The sequence below is a fragment of the Sebastes umbrosus genome, chromosome 9 (assembly GCF_015220745.1).
Source record: "Sebastes umbrosus isolate fSebUmb1 chromosome 9, fSebUmb1.pri, whole genome shotgun sequence".
Classification (NCBI taxonomy): domain Eukaryota; kingdom Metazoa; phylum Chordata; class Actinopteri; order Perciformes; family Sebastidae; genus Sebastes; species Sebastes umbrosus.
Window position 1 is genome coordinate 24,506,412 of NC_051277.1, and position 15,383 is coordinate 24,521,794.

A 15,383-nucleotide genomic window follows, 5' to 3' on the forward strand; every position below is an offset into this window, starting at 1 on the left:
GCCTTGCTTACAGTATCGCAATATATCACAATATATTAAATCGGAACCCCTGTGTCTTGATACGTATTGCCAAATTCTTGCCAATACACAGCCCTACTGAAAGGTTATCATGGAAATTCTGCCAAATGATGCCAAAATCATTCTGCCTACTGCAGCTTTAAATACTGGAAAATGGAAATGCACACGTGAGCAAGAAACAAGAAGAAGAAGAAGCTGTTTAAAGTCCCATTTTGCTGCTACATGCTTTAAAAATGTCATGATTGTAATTACACGGAGAGAAAAAAAGAAAATCTAACTGTTCTGCCCTTTCTATTTCCACAGGAATCCATTTATCTCCAAAGATAGCTGACATCCCCACACAAGTGTTATACAGCGCTAACAGTACAAGTGCCGAGGCCAATTATGTGTTGTTTCCTTGAAGCAAGACAAGAAGACTAGCAGCTCTGCGGTTCGCCATGCTGTTCCTCCAAAATACTCTCTCCGTGCCAAAGTAATGTGTCTCCGTGTTACGGGAACCATTTAACCTGTCGAGGCAAGAGTTTGGTGTGTGTTTGGAAACAATCCAATAAATTAAGGAGAGGAGACAAAACCTCAGCCAAGAAGTTTGACTCGGACATCTTTTGCTAAACAAACAAAATGGTCCTCGTGTCATATGCCATGTTGAATTTTCTGTCTTTTCCAGACATTCAAACACCGGCCCAAATTGAATTTTTCAAACCTTTTTGGATGTCTTTTGAATTAGCATGCCACATAAATAGACATGTTTGTTTTCTCCCCCAAAGAGTCCTCAAATGCTTATTCCACACAGCCTCCAGCTTTCTCTTTTCAAGTCTCACTTCACATGAGTGGCTCTCTCACATCCGCACCTCCTGCCTCCTGCCTCCTGCTTGAAGGTGTGAAAAAGGCAAGGGGAACATGCACAAGACTTTGACCTTTAAAGTCAACAGCATAAATGTTGACTCTGGCTGTCACTGTTGTCTTGTTATCATCTCCGAGCCACAACACGGAAACCACAAACGTCTCACTGATGTATGGGTTTGATCACCAAAGGGCATCGAGCTTATAATATATTCATAAAAGGATGCTTGCATGTGAGAAATTCAGAAATTAAGGCGGTAAAAGGTTCATAGTTCAAGGTTTATTTTGCATGTCCCTCCAATCAGGTAGCAATGTTTTATTGTTACAGCATTGAGGTACAGTGTCGCACACAGTCGTGTAAATCAAGCCCATGAGCACTTAGTGTGTTGACAGTGTGTTGGGAGACACTTGTGCTCCAAAATCCCACTTTAATGGCTTTCTATATGAGGCTATATATCTGCGGTGTTAAAGTCCTGCTCGAGGGCATGTGTGCGCGAGGCTTCCTGTGCGTTTTCATCACACAGCTCCAGCTGTAAAGGCCTCCCTGCCAGAGGCTTTCCTGATTGAGAAGGCGGCTCCTTTTTACGGTCCGGAGCGCCCTGAACTTTACGAGAGCGACAGCGGGCCCCTCCGTCCCCGTAGCTCCCAGCTGAAATATCATGTTTGTTTATCTCTGGAGAGAATTTATTCTGCTGATTCATTGGCTGGCACTCCCGCAACGGCTGAAGGAATTCGATTTTCTCTTTATTTATTCGCTTCATTTTTCCTCCCGTGGAAGACTAGTCTCTTGTGTGATACCACGGGAAAACTTCCTTCCCTCTCGCCGTGGTCCCCTGTGAAATGAGATTAGAGAGAGGAAGGAAAACCCGAGATAGAGGACAAGGGACATAATAGAGTTGTTATTCATTGTAATCTCCCTTCTCCCCATTGTTGCTTTTTGCTTTCACCTTCAAAACAGGCTATTATATTAAATAAACATGTCAAAGTAGCAATTCATCAGTGATCACATTTGAACAACAGAACAGTTAAAAGTGTTTTTAGCCGACCACTTTAGACTTTTAGGGCTGTATATGTTTACTGTGCTTCACAAAAGGACAAAAAAATATTCAGCTGTTACTGGGCAGGGGGTGAAGCATATAATCCAGATGGATTGTCCAATATATTACAATTACAGAGCTGGTAACAGGCAGAGCAAAGCCCTACTACCATGAACCATCTATTCCAACTTATTATGGAGGTTTATGATTTGAGACGGATGTGACTTGATGTGTTCTCACATTCATTAAAAATGACATTGAGGAATGATAAACCGCTTGGGAAATGTGTGCGCATATTATGTGTGTGTGTGGCTCTCAGCCAGTGCGGGTCATCTGCGCTGAGTGGAGGGAAGTTAGCCTAGCTGTGAAGCGGCTAACAGACCTGTGAAATATAATAAGTAAAGGATGCTAAAGCTGTGATTTACCATGCAAACACACTTCAAACACAGGCTTCTCTAAATCCCTCTGTCTGGGTTCTGTCCACAAAGGGATACAGAAGCAGTCTGAATGTACAATCAATACCCTCCGCCTGTTTTTCCTGAAATGGTTTGGTTCATCGGTAGGACAAGCCCAAAGTGATGGTGTCAGGGCCGCAGGGGAGAGCGCGACACACCTTTGCCATTTCTTTACTCCTCCTGCGGTTTTTCACGCATCCGATGTGCAATCAGCTTGACGTGTGACCGCTTGGCATCACGTGTCACATGGACAGGCCCTTTAACCGCAGGGAAGGAGACCCCTCGCATACATGGCACGCTCCTCTGGAAGCATGAGGTCACATGGACTTTGCATGTAGGTCACATGGTCCCTGCATGTCCTCTCGCTCTGGTTAAAATCAAGAAGGAGACTCAGAGGACCGCATCATCGAGGACGAGCCAGATTGATTTTTTTTTCTTGTCGTGCTGGAACAGAATGAGCACACAGGCTTTGGGGACAATAAACTGTCGGTTTCAGGCACATTTGCTTCTCACCTGCCACACATACATTGTGTTGCTACCTGGCTACAGATAACATTTGTACAGGTGATGCATTCGGCTGCTTATGGCAGATAAACGCAGGTTGAAAAAACACTCAAATTAGCTTCATATTCGCCTCAATTGTAAATTAAGCAGGATACATTCATTTTCAGGAAGATATTTTTTAAGCCAGATGATCCGCAACTTGCTGTGGGCATCCAAAATATGTACAAAATAAATGCCTCAGTCATGTAAACAGAGTTATTAGCAGGTGTCATTTTAGGGGCGGGATCCATTCATGTAAGAATCTGATCGATTCACAACGTCCAAAAATCAATCAACCATCAATGCACCACATGATGGGAGTCACACAACGTCACTTTCATTAACTGAAAATGAAATGTAACGTTAGGTCAAGCTGCACGAGGAATAATTTAACAACAGCCGTAATAATGGAGAGAACTCAGTCACAGAGAGAGTGACACTGTGTCCTAACAGCCAGCTATACATAACATCATGTTAACAAACCACATACCTATCGGCTGTGAGCTCCAGATCAGACTGGACATGTAACCACTTAAAAGATGGGTGAATGCTACTTGCTATCTTCTGACGTCTGTACTTTTTAAATAGAAAACACACTTTTAATATGGTGATATTTACTGGAAATTACTTACAATATAGCCAACAGCAGTAGGACATTTTCAGGTGATCTCATTCCAGCCAGCTGCCAGCTTATTTAGGAGGGGGAGGTATCGTAAAGATAAATCCTCATTTCGACTTCATGAATCAGCTGTTCCTAATCCGTTGCAGCACTTTCAAAGTGAGCGACCGTAATGAATAGAAACAGGGCGTCAGACGAAAGTTCAGCTCAAAACGGCGCTGCGCAGTGCTATGTCGCTTGCGGCCAGTTAGGACACGGTGTCATGGACACAATGCATGTGATAAAAATCACATAAAATACCAGTTTTACAGGGTTATTCTGCCAACAATTTATTTTTGAAATTGTAAAGTTTCTCAGAAATAAAAAGGCAGCAACCAATTTTATTTATATAACAGGCAGAATTTTATTTTTTGTATAACTTGAACTTGTGATTCTTGAAGTCACAGAGTTGAGAGATACTAAAAACTTTTTAATAAAAAGTTTTAATGTGTGCAAGTTTAGCATGAATAAGTGTCACCTTTTGCCCTTGTGTGTTTACATTATTATCATGTGATATGACTTTTAAAAATATTCTTTCACACATACGGGCATTTTGGTGCCATTGTTGTTGGAGGTACAAACACTGGAGGCGGAGGTGCAAATATGCATTGTAGCAGATTGGATTATGACATTTGTGGGCTAAAGAAATACTTTTGGTCTAATTAAGTGTTCAGCTAGTGAATGGCTTACATACTGCTCTTTGATGCTTTTTGATTTTCCTATAACACCAATACTGGCGCTCTGGAAAATCACGTTTACTTTGTTTAAGTTTATTTAACAGTACTTCAATTTCACTACAGCTTAAGTTCTTCTTCTTCCTACAGCCTTTTTTGGTTACATTTCTCCAATTCTTGGGCATGTGTGTATATGCAGAGGGCACAACAGCTGCCCTTAATAGTGTTTAAGGGGCGTTACCTATGCTAATAATAAACAATCGGCCATATGCCTCTAATTTATGATCAAATGGGATTCATCATTCAGCGCAGGTAAGAGGAGATTTGGATGGTTAAGAACGTTTGTTGCATCTGGAGATGACTTCTCTTAACAGTAAATTAAGAGAAAATATGAGAGAAATTTTAGAGAATGTTTCTGCATGAGGCCCATCGTCTTTGAAAATAAACCTTTAGGTGCTATGTAGAAATCATTTAACAGAAAACATGGTGAGTGGGTCTTCAACATCTCTGCAAACATGAAATAAACTTGGGAAGCGGCACCATCGACTCTTGGTGGCATATTTATGGTGTTAAATAATGATGCTGTGCAACTCACCTCGCCAGTAATATTGTTTTTGTCCTGAGGGAGTTCAGAGTGTCCTTCCCCAAAATGAAATTAATGTCATGGCTTGTTTACGAGACGGAGAACAAACTGCTCATAACAGGGATGAGAGAAGTTACCACAGGCCTCTACTAGACCTGTACCGTATTTCTATTAAGTCGCCCTCCTGCACACAACACTGCTTTTGGTCAAGAAATTACCATCTGGTGTGCCATGTGGAAATGGAACAGTAAGTGCTTTACTATTAGAATTTGTGCTGTTTTCTGTCTGTCTCCAGCAAGAGTGCAACAGATTAATCAGTGTGTCCTCTGCAATTTTTGGAGCAGCAGGGGTTATTGGGAATGTGGGCTCTCAGTATAGAGTCAGTCACAAAGTTGTTATGCTACTCAGGAAATAAAAAAGTAATTGCAGCTCCAAAATGTCGTCATGTCTATTCTGTTGTGTTACAAATGAGTATTAACAAGGGCTGGCAAAGTTAACACCACTGATTTCTTTAACACATTAATGCAATCAATCTTCCGGAGGTTGTACCGGGCTCAGTGTTGAAACTAGAGTGAAAATACTGATATCATGAGACTAGAAAACCTAAGGAATCCATTGGTACCAACAATGTCAAACTTGCGTTAAATTTTGGCGAGAAAAAACTGGCATGGCCATTTTCAAAAGGGTTCCTTGAACTCTGAACTCAAGATATGTGAATGAAAATGAGTTCTATGGGTACCCACGAGTCTCCCCTTTACAGACATGCCCACTTTATGATAATCACATGCAGTTTGGAGCAAGTCATAGTCAAGTCAGCACACTGACACACTGACAGCTGTTGTTGCCTGTTGGGCTTGAGTTTGCCATGTTATGATTTGAGCATATGTTTTATGTTAAATGCAGTACCTGTGAGGGTTTCTGGAGAATATTTGTCATTGTTTTGTGTTGTTAGTTGATTTCCAATAATAAATATATACATACATTTGCATAAAGCAGCATTTTTGCCCACTCCCATGTTGATAAGAGTATTAAATACTTGACAAATCTCCCTTTAAGGTACATTTTGAAAAGATAAAAAATGTGTGATTAATTTGCGATTAATCATGGACAATCATGCGATCAAATGTTTTAATGGATCGACAGCCCTAGTATTAATATGTGTTTATTTAATGTAGGAGTTCCGTCCTGAAAAACCTTTTTTATTCTCGTTATTTTCTAACAGGTGTATGGAATTACAGGCGATGGTGAAATAACACAAATATCGAAAGGATTGCAAAATAATGGTTGCCTAATGACCCTGTAGGGTATAAACAAAATCATTTTGTTTGTGAAATGGTCAGGCTTTCAGTTACACTCCTACGCTGAAGTGAAACTAGCAAAAATGAAACCAGAATTTTTAACTTCACCTTTTTGCATCTTTGCTTTTTTCCTACTTTCTTTTGATCTTCTTCATTCCACTGTGAATCCAATGGCAGAGGATGCTGGTTATTTAATGTATTGTGAGACAAGCACCTACCTGTAGCTGGACTCTAATTGTTCCCCAGGGGCATTTCCACTGTTTCAGCTAGGTAAACGCTTTGTGGCTGTAAGCCTATTGTGAATTATATCAAAGGAAATTAGATTAAAGCAATTGGATTTTCATGGTAAATTACTCTTTACCCCTCAAATGACCCACTGAATGAGAGAACGGCACCACAGGCTGATCTAAGTAACTGTAAACTACTGTGCCGTGCTGTGTGTTTTTCACCAGCCGACATGAGAGAGACAGACAGAGAGATGAGATTATTTTTAAAGGCGTTCTTCACTTCAACAACTTCATTTACAAACAAACAAAAACAGTACAGTTATGGTTCAGGGCTGTGTGTTTTAGGAAAGTTATCTCTAAATTCTTTGTCGCAACACACACTACAAAGTTTACGTGCAAAAAGGCTTTCTGTTTGTTTGTCTTGGGATGACGCGGTGGTAATGGATGCACCACTTGATCAGCGAGCGACATGAGAAAATAATATGCCATGAAAGTGACTTTTCATTTGCTGGCAGCACACATAACCACATTACACGCTAAACACAAGAAAAGCAGAAGGACAAAATTAAGGGTTGTTTTCTCTGATAGCTGCGTATCTAATTTGCATGACTTTGCATAATATAGTCCATAAAGGCAACAATATTCCTAATGTGACAGCCAAATCATATTTTCCTTGATAGGGCATCAACATTAATTTCACTTCGGATGCAGGGTGAAGAAAAAGGCCCCAGTTGTGGATGGAGCACCAGGAAGAGAGAGGGATAACAGAGAAAAATACAGCCTAACACCTCTCTTGACTTGTGATCATATTCTTAATACTTCTCTCTGAAGGTCTGCTGATTGAAGATCTGAGGTTAGTTAATGTCTGTTGCCATCAAGTCAGGCAGTGCAGTCTTTCGTTTAGTGTCATTAACCGAATTAGAAACTGAGAATTTAATTGTGGGTGATGGGATTCTTTTATTCTGAAGGATAACTGTGGTTCCCTTAGCATTTCATATACAGTGATAATTTTTGTTAGAAATTAACACCTGTTAACTGTTCATTCAGGTATTAAGTCTACATCAAAAACTACATCTTCTTTGACATTTTATACATACAGGGTAATAGGGGTGGGAGAAAAAAAATCGATACAGCATAGTATCGCAATATTTTGCGTGGCAAAATGTTATCGATACACGGACGTCAAGTATCGATCTTTTATTATATAAAGTATTAACCTCTTAACAATGGCTGCTATTCTTTCTTTCAGAGGATATAGCAGGCTCAGTCTTAAAGTGGCATTAGGCAGATTGTTTTTGGCATCATTGGGCAAAAATTCAATAATAACCTTTCAGCATATTGTAATTCAAGTGTTCTGAGAGAAAACTAGACTTCTGCACCTCCTCATGGCTCTGTTTTCAGTCTTTAAAAAATCTACTGGAGGACACAGAAGCACATTATTTTCATCAGATTACTTGTCTCATGCACTACTGTCAGGATATAGTGACCGTTTTATAAAAATATATTTTTTAATCAAACTGCTAAAGTAAGAATTATGGCCAATGAGCAACTGTAAAATATTAACATTTTCATAATATATAAAAAAAACTAAAAGTTATTTTCTGCCTTTTTAATTATTTTCTCTATTGTACCGAAAATGTACCGAATCGCGACCCAAAAACCGAGGTACATAGTGAACTATACATTTTGTGTACCATTACACCCATGTCATGTTAGCTTGTCAGGAAAAATGCTAAATAACGCTCCAAAATTAGGCTAAATTTTGGTAAGGAAAAACTGCCGTGGCCATTTTCAAAGGGGTCCCCTTGACCTCTGACCTCAAGATATGTGAATGAAAACTCTGAGCTGAACAGAGTGAAAACTGTGTCTTATTAGATAAAACAGATGTTGACAAACTGCATAATTTGCGTTTGAAAAAAAGGTAATAAACCGCATTATATCACAATATATCTTATCGCAATTCTACATACAATAGGATCACAATACATATCACAAAAATGTTTAAAATCAATATAATGTATCATGACTTAAGTATCGTGATGATATCATATCTTGGGGCTTCTGGTGATTCCCACCCCTTCAAGATAAGTTAAGTATTTTCTGAATACCTGTCCGTCCCTCTCTATCTACTGTATACTGCAGGTCTATCTGACACAGGCGACATGGGTGTGTGCACGAGAGCATGAGATCGAGGGTGTTTGGCAACGTGGTGAAAAACAGAAGACTAATTACCTCCTGAAATAATTTAATGTCAGCCCTGGTGTGGGCTCCCCTCAGCAGGACAGCTGAACAGGCCCAGCCCTCTGCTGGGAGATTCATCTCTGTCAGCTTAGATAAACCTGCCGGCCATCACAGCGTTGGCACACACATCCTGCTCCTGGACCCGTAAGAAAAAAAAAGAAAAGCCTGATGAAGCCGTCCTGTCTTGTCCCCACTGGAAAAAGACAGGAGGCCTAACCGAACACGAGCTTTCATTACTGCTCCCCTTTTTAGCACTTACGAGGTGCATCTGTTTGTTGCTTTTTCTTTTTTGCAAATCACCTTTATCCATAACCAGCTGCCATCACTCTCTGCAATGGTAACCGGAGCTGTCAAGTTGGGGGTAAATACGATTTTCATGGGTGTGATGAGGGTGAATATATGTATTACATGCTCACTTGAGGAGTTTTTTGTTATCACAAATGTCAATCACGAAATACAGTCATTCACTTTTACATGTTGACAACTGGGTGTAGTTTAAAACACATTGATGGGAATAACTAAAGGTTCTCTATACATTATCCAGTTAGCACCGTTAGCAACGAGCCGTTGCCATGTTGAGAGCCGTGCGGAGGCAATAGAAATACTCCCAATCTTGCTTTTAGCACCTTTAAGGGACTGTTTGTAAATTACTAGAGTGGGGAGGAGGGGCTGAACATTATGTTTCACTTCATAAAACAACAAGACCGTCAGCGAAATATTTGCTTTGGGCTCTCTGCTTAATGAAGGAAACATCTCAACACCCTCCTTCCAATATCTCAAAAATAAAAAAAAACTGTTCTGAATTGATACAATTTTTCACCATAAATGACTAAATGATTTCAAATGACGTACTCATATTTTTTTATATATATTTAAATCGATGCCATATTAATGGAAAAATAATTAATAGACAAATTGCAACAAAATGGTGCGCCCACTTTAATGAACATTTGAATGAAACGGACAAAGGCACCATCTCTAAAGCTGCTGAAGAGAAATCTTAATAATAAAAATAAAGATAAATTATATTAAGATGAGGTTATATATAGTCATATATATGTAATTTAAATGCATACAATAAAAATAATACATATATCAAAACATAAGCTATAAGTCAGCAAACGGTTAAAGTACACTGCTCGCCAATAACCTTTGGTTTTTCACACGGACAATGTGGCTCGTTGCCAACGGACTGAAGGACACACGTAGGCATTAATGAACTGAATAATGTTCCAAACTGTCAAACATGTTTCATTTAATTTCACCTATTACGCGAAAAGGTTGCCGATGCATTATAGGCATGACACATTTCTTCTACTTCTGCTTTCTATGTTGACGGAGAATGAAGTTGTTTCACACCCTTTTGAAAGATGATGCTCCATCTATAATAAGTGCTTTGATGTAACTATATTGACTTCTTATACTTCAAAATGAATAGAAATCTGCAACTGAGCAATAGAACCTTCCTACTAAGGTTTACACTTGAACTGTAATTCCTGTTAATTTTGACGATTTTTACCAAGTTGATTTATTATTTTAATAATAAATAACAATTCAGTAAATGTATATCTTTGTTTATTTGTTACATGTTGTTTTACAAAGTTAGCAAGCAGTGTTTAAGTCAAGTCTGATGTTGCCTTACACACAAATGATAATCCCAGGATCGGCACTCAGTATTGGCCATTACCCAAAGCCCATCGATATCGGTATCGGGACTGAAAAAGTTGTATCGGTGCATCCCTACTTTGGGTAAAGTTAGAAAGAATTGAAATTCCAGTATATAATGTATAGTATATAAACATAGAATTGAATTTATTAGATCGGCCCCATTGTCACCGATACCCAATCCAGCTATTTGAGTCAGTATAGGCCCAATATCCGATCCGGTATCGGTGCACCCCTAGAGAAAACTGACAAAACCTTTGCTTTTTTCCGCCCTCCTAATCATTTTTATACAGTCCCTAAAGTGACTAATAATAAAGTACCTCCCTAATTAGCTCATGATAATCTCATCAAAGAGAGGTGTCTCTGTTTGAACTGATTGATGATAAACCGTACTGTACAGTACCTACACACTGGATCTCTCACACGTAGGGGCCGTGGCTCCTCTGTGCTGTGTCCTTGCAGTCCAATCAAACTGAACCTTATATGTCGGTCACAGTCCAGTGATGGATAGTCGCTTAGGATCAGCCATCCTTTAAAAATGAATGCTGAAATCTTTCCAATATCGGAAAATACTATTAAAACTGGAGGTGAAGTGCACCTACATGTTTATCGGACACGACACAAGGACATCAGTGCCTCATCAACCGGCATCATCTGAACCGCTCAGTGTTGCTCTTTGATCGTGGCTTTTTTAGTTTAAAGCCTTAGAGTAAAGTGGTTGCCTGCTGCGCTTTTGAAAAGATGACATTCATATGTGTTCGTGACATAAAGACAATAAGTAATGTGTCAATAAAAATACAGTGTTTTTTTTAGTATAAAACATGCTGGGTTTTGCAGCCAAATGGATTAACTTGTTGGCGACATAATGATAGGCACGAAGGGATGCAGACAAGTAGTCCTTTGTTATTTGATGGGCACGAAAAAAACACATACGCGATTCTTGATGATGCCCCGATGCCTCTTTGTTCGGTGAGAAATGGACATAAAGGGCAAAACTGAAAAGCATCAGCGGTTAAATTTGTCTACACAGACTTGGGCTTTTGTTTCTGATTGATGGAGCAAGAAATTCAGACATGCGGATTTAACAGCGTTTTGAGTGAGGAGGCTGCCATTGTATATTCATTTAAAAAGAATTTCATCTTGCTTCTCCTCCTTTCTCCTCACTCTCATCCTCTTTTCACACTTTTGTCCTCTTGAATCCATTTTTCTTAAAGGTCAGGCGGACTACCGCGTCCCTGTACTTCTTGCATGCACTTTCGTCAGATGTATAGCCGTGAAAGAAAAGGCATTGTGGCCGTGACATTGTGACAGCTTTGTTGTTCTAAAAAAAAAGTGCTCTCCCGTGACGTCCTTGGGACTTTTATTCGATGACATTCGAGGCTTCATCTTACAGTAAGTTTTCTCTCTCAGATCAGGTTATATGACACCTTTGGCACCACTTCTGCGCTTTATGAATTCCTTCTTTACCGAGCACTGACAAAGCGGTCTTTCAAGGGTAAACCAGCTGTTCTAATATCAATATATTCAAGTCAACAAAGGTAATCATGTTTTTTTTTTTTTTCAGATCTGGATATTTCACAATTGCCTTTAGCTCAGCAGTTAGATCTCGCAACATTATTTCCCCGGTGAGTGTTTAAAAGTCTTTTAAAGGATACTCATGGAGGCTCGGAGGCTGAGACAATAACCTGGATTACATTTTGTGACACAAATGAATTTACCCTTTCGTTTCCAAGCGCTTCTTAGCATGTTAACGCTGAGAGATGCAGGACATCTAGCCCCCCTCAACCCCGAGACTCAATCTCTGCTGTGAAATTGAATTCTTATACTGCGTGAATGAATGAAGCAGCTTCAAGCAGGTGTCATTCAAAATGCAAGGGGCCAGCGTTTGAAATAACACCCCGAGTCAAACACAGGCATATTCATCTCTTCATCCATTTATCCTTTTTCTCTACTCTCTTCAATTCTTCTTCCTTTTTTTTTTTTTCTCAACAAGACCCCCGTCTTCTTATCCCACAAATTAATCCCTTCATGAATGGCACACATAGGGAGGAAAAAAAGTAGAAGAATTGAGAGAGTGAAGGATGATAGAATCCTAAAGCTTTAAGGTGAACAGTACTACAATATCTAGGTGGTGTAGAATGAGCTCCATTATTGCTCTCAGGGCTCAAATTGAAAACATTACTGCTCCCATTCACAGTCCTCAGACACAGAGGATGGTCTTTATTTCCAATCTCAGTCTCCTTTCTGGTTGAGGGAGCGCCCGTCCTGTTGGTGTGTGTGTGGGCGCGGGAGGGAGAGAGAAAGGGGGGGGACGATTGTGTGTTTTTGTCTCCACTAGAGTGTCTCAATGAAGTCATCACTGCTGATGCCGTGCATATACGTGACCTCTCCTGAGCCTTTTTCTCATTACCCCCCGCCACTCGCACACGGAGACCTCGGTGCATCTTTAAAGACCCTGCCTTTACATTGCAAAAGCTGTGGCATTAGCACCGCCAGTGCTGCGGCGTTGACCTTGGCGAGCCAGGACATCATCAGTATGCATTGTGTCTCACTCAAGAGGACACACCGCAATATTCTGGCGAGGTAGTAAATGAGTGAAATCACAAGTTACTTACAAAGACTTGAATAAATAAATAAAAGATTTCATCCTTATAGCCTTTGCTTTCAAGTTCATTCTTTTCACATACCTGCGTTGCTTTTCAGCTTTATTCTTTGGAGAAAAAAAGAGGCGTGAAAGCGTGGAAACATCATGTACCGAAAATGTGGACTTTATATTTGAAGTAAAGGCTTGGTTTGTAATATTCTTCATCATATTATGGAGCAACACTGTCATATTCAATATTCAATATGAAATTTTATATTACGCACATGAAATATTTCAGAACAAAAAACTGGATATATGGATAAGAAGTCTGGAGAATACTGATGAATGAAATCAGGCATACACTCTCCGTCTGTGGTACAGTGCGTGCCAACCTGTCGTTTGGCTCATTTCTGAAAGGCTGTTTACCCTAAAAACAATTCTCTGGAAGTAGAAAGGTCACATCTCCCTCATCCCTCCTCCACCCTTGTTTCTCCTGCCACCCCCTCCCTTTTATCCGGGGGAGGCTGCCAGATTGCTTTAGCCTTTTTAGTGCAGCTAGCTGACAGACAGACAAGGCGCTGACAAGGTCACAGCCAGGAAAAAGCACTCGTGATGGAAACACCGGCTTTAAGGGAAGACGCCGGCTCAAATCCAGGATCTACAGCACACACTGTGTGGCTTAATCGTCAATTTGATTCTAACTAAACAGAACAAATGCATGCTGAATCTGAAATCATACTGTTACTGTTATGCTACCAGGATGGTTATTGAGAACTTGCAAACTGTACTCTAAATTTTGGAATTTCTAGGAGATGCAGCTTCCCCAAACCTCACCATATGCGATTAACAATTAATATTAGAACCCCTTACACTACTTGCTATTGACAAAACTAATCACAGTACTATAAAGAGTTAATAAGTCTTGTGTTATATCCACTGGGCAAGCTCCGGGTCTGAAAAGTGAAGCCAATGAGGAAGTGCCTTAAACTTGCATTATTTCTAATAGCCAGCAGGGGGCGACTCCTCTGGTTGCTAAAAGAAGTCTGATTGTATAGAAGTCTATGAGAAAATGAGCCTACTTCTCACTTGATTTATTACCTCAGTAAACATTGTAAACATGAGTTTGTGGTCTCAATCGCTAGTTTCAAGTCTTCTTCAATACAGCATGACGTTCATTTAGTAAATTATGGTCCCATTTAGAGTTAAATAGACCATAAAGCAGAATATGGGTGTTGTCCCGGTTTTCGTCTTACAACATTAATCCTATCACAGCGTGTTTTCAGTTCATGAAAGTTAATTGTATCATGTTGGTTGCCAAAAATGTCTTATTCAGCATTTGATTGTACTTAGCTCCACCCTCTCGGGTCACTTCTGGATGCAAAAAAACCAAGGTGGCAACGGCCAAAATGCGGTAGTGACTAGAAGGGAACCAGAAAACTTGGGAAACTCTTACGAGATTGTTAAGGTTAGGCATTGACCTTGAACGGTTAAGGTTAGGTATTGACCTCAAACTGTTAAGGTTAGGTATTGACCTTGAATAGTTAAGGTTAGGCATTGACCTTGAACGGTTAAGGTTAGGTATTGACCTCAAACTGTTAAGGTTAGGTATTGACCTTGAATAGTTAAGGTTAGGCATTGACCTTGAATAGTTAATGTTAAGCATTGACCTTGGACGGTTAAGGTTAGGCATAGACCTTGACCGATTAAGGTTAGGCATAGACCTTGAATAGTTAAGGTGAGGATAAGTCGCTGGTTTTTGGAGAATTCAGATCAGATTTTGCAGTTTGAAGGCTCCCCTCTAGACACGGCCCCAAAATGCTGAATTTGAGGCTTCAAAATGACAGACCAAAAACCAATGGTTAACGTCACGATGACTACGTCCACTTCTGATATACAGTCTATGGTTATATCCCACAGTTTTTATGTTATTTTATATAAGTAAAATCATACACTTAGCTACAAATAACATAACACTGAATGTGCTGCCATTAACTTTTGAAACTTCGATACCCCCAAGCATTACTTTGTGCCATTTTCGTTTTTGTCACATTTGTCTCTCTTCAGTTCCAGATTGCAGAGAGGCACTTCTCATCATTTTGAAATCCTTCATGCTTGTCTGACAGTCAATAGCCAGGGCTGAGAGAGTCACATCCTTTTTGGGCCTCGAGCACAAACACAGGTTATGAAGGCTAATGCTCCGCCAACTGACAGCTTGAATAGAAGTGTGCACTCTGGAAGAAAGGCTAATTGGGCTGAATGGAGGATTTGCATTAAGGAATGGCAAAGGTGTCGTATTGCCTAATCGCTTTTCATCATGGAAAGAAAGAAGAGGCGCTTCTTCAACAAGGCTGAATTATGCTGTTAAGTGGTCCCTTGCACATCAATTGAATGACCTGAAACCTTCCCCATCATTCTTATTTCATAACACTGTTGAACTGAGGTTGATTGTGAAAGTGCTGTTTCCTAAAGTTGAAAATAACCTTCACTGCCATTGTAACCCAATTCAGAATGCTCAGCACAACTACAATAAGGTGAATTACTGTAAATCAGTCAATGCCTG

At 40.0% G+C, this 15,383-nt stretch overlaps 1 long non-coding RNA gene across 1 annotated transcript in view; it reads right to left on the reverse strand.

Moving 5' to 3' along the window:
* Positions 1–1,118: 1,118 nt before the first annotated feature.
* LOC119493794 overlaps positions 1,119–15,383 on the reverse strand; it is a 133,087-nt gene continuing 118,822 nt past the window's right edge. Inside the window, exon 2 of the long non-coding RNA XR_005208021.1 lies at positions 1,119–1,691. This is a non-coding gene — a long non-coding RNA (uncharacterized LOC119493794). The remainder of the gene's footprint in view (positions 1,692–15,383) is intronic.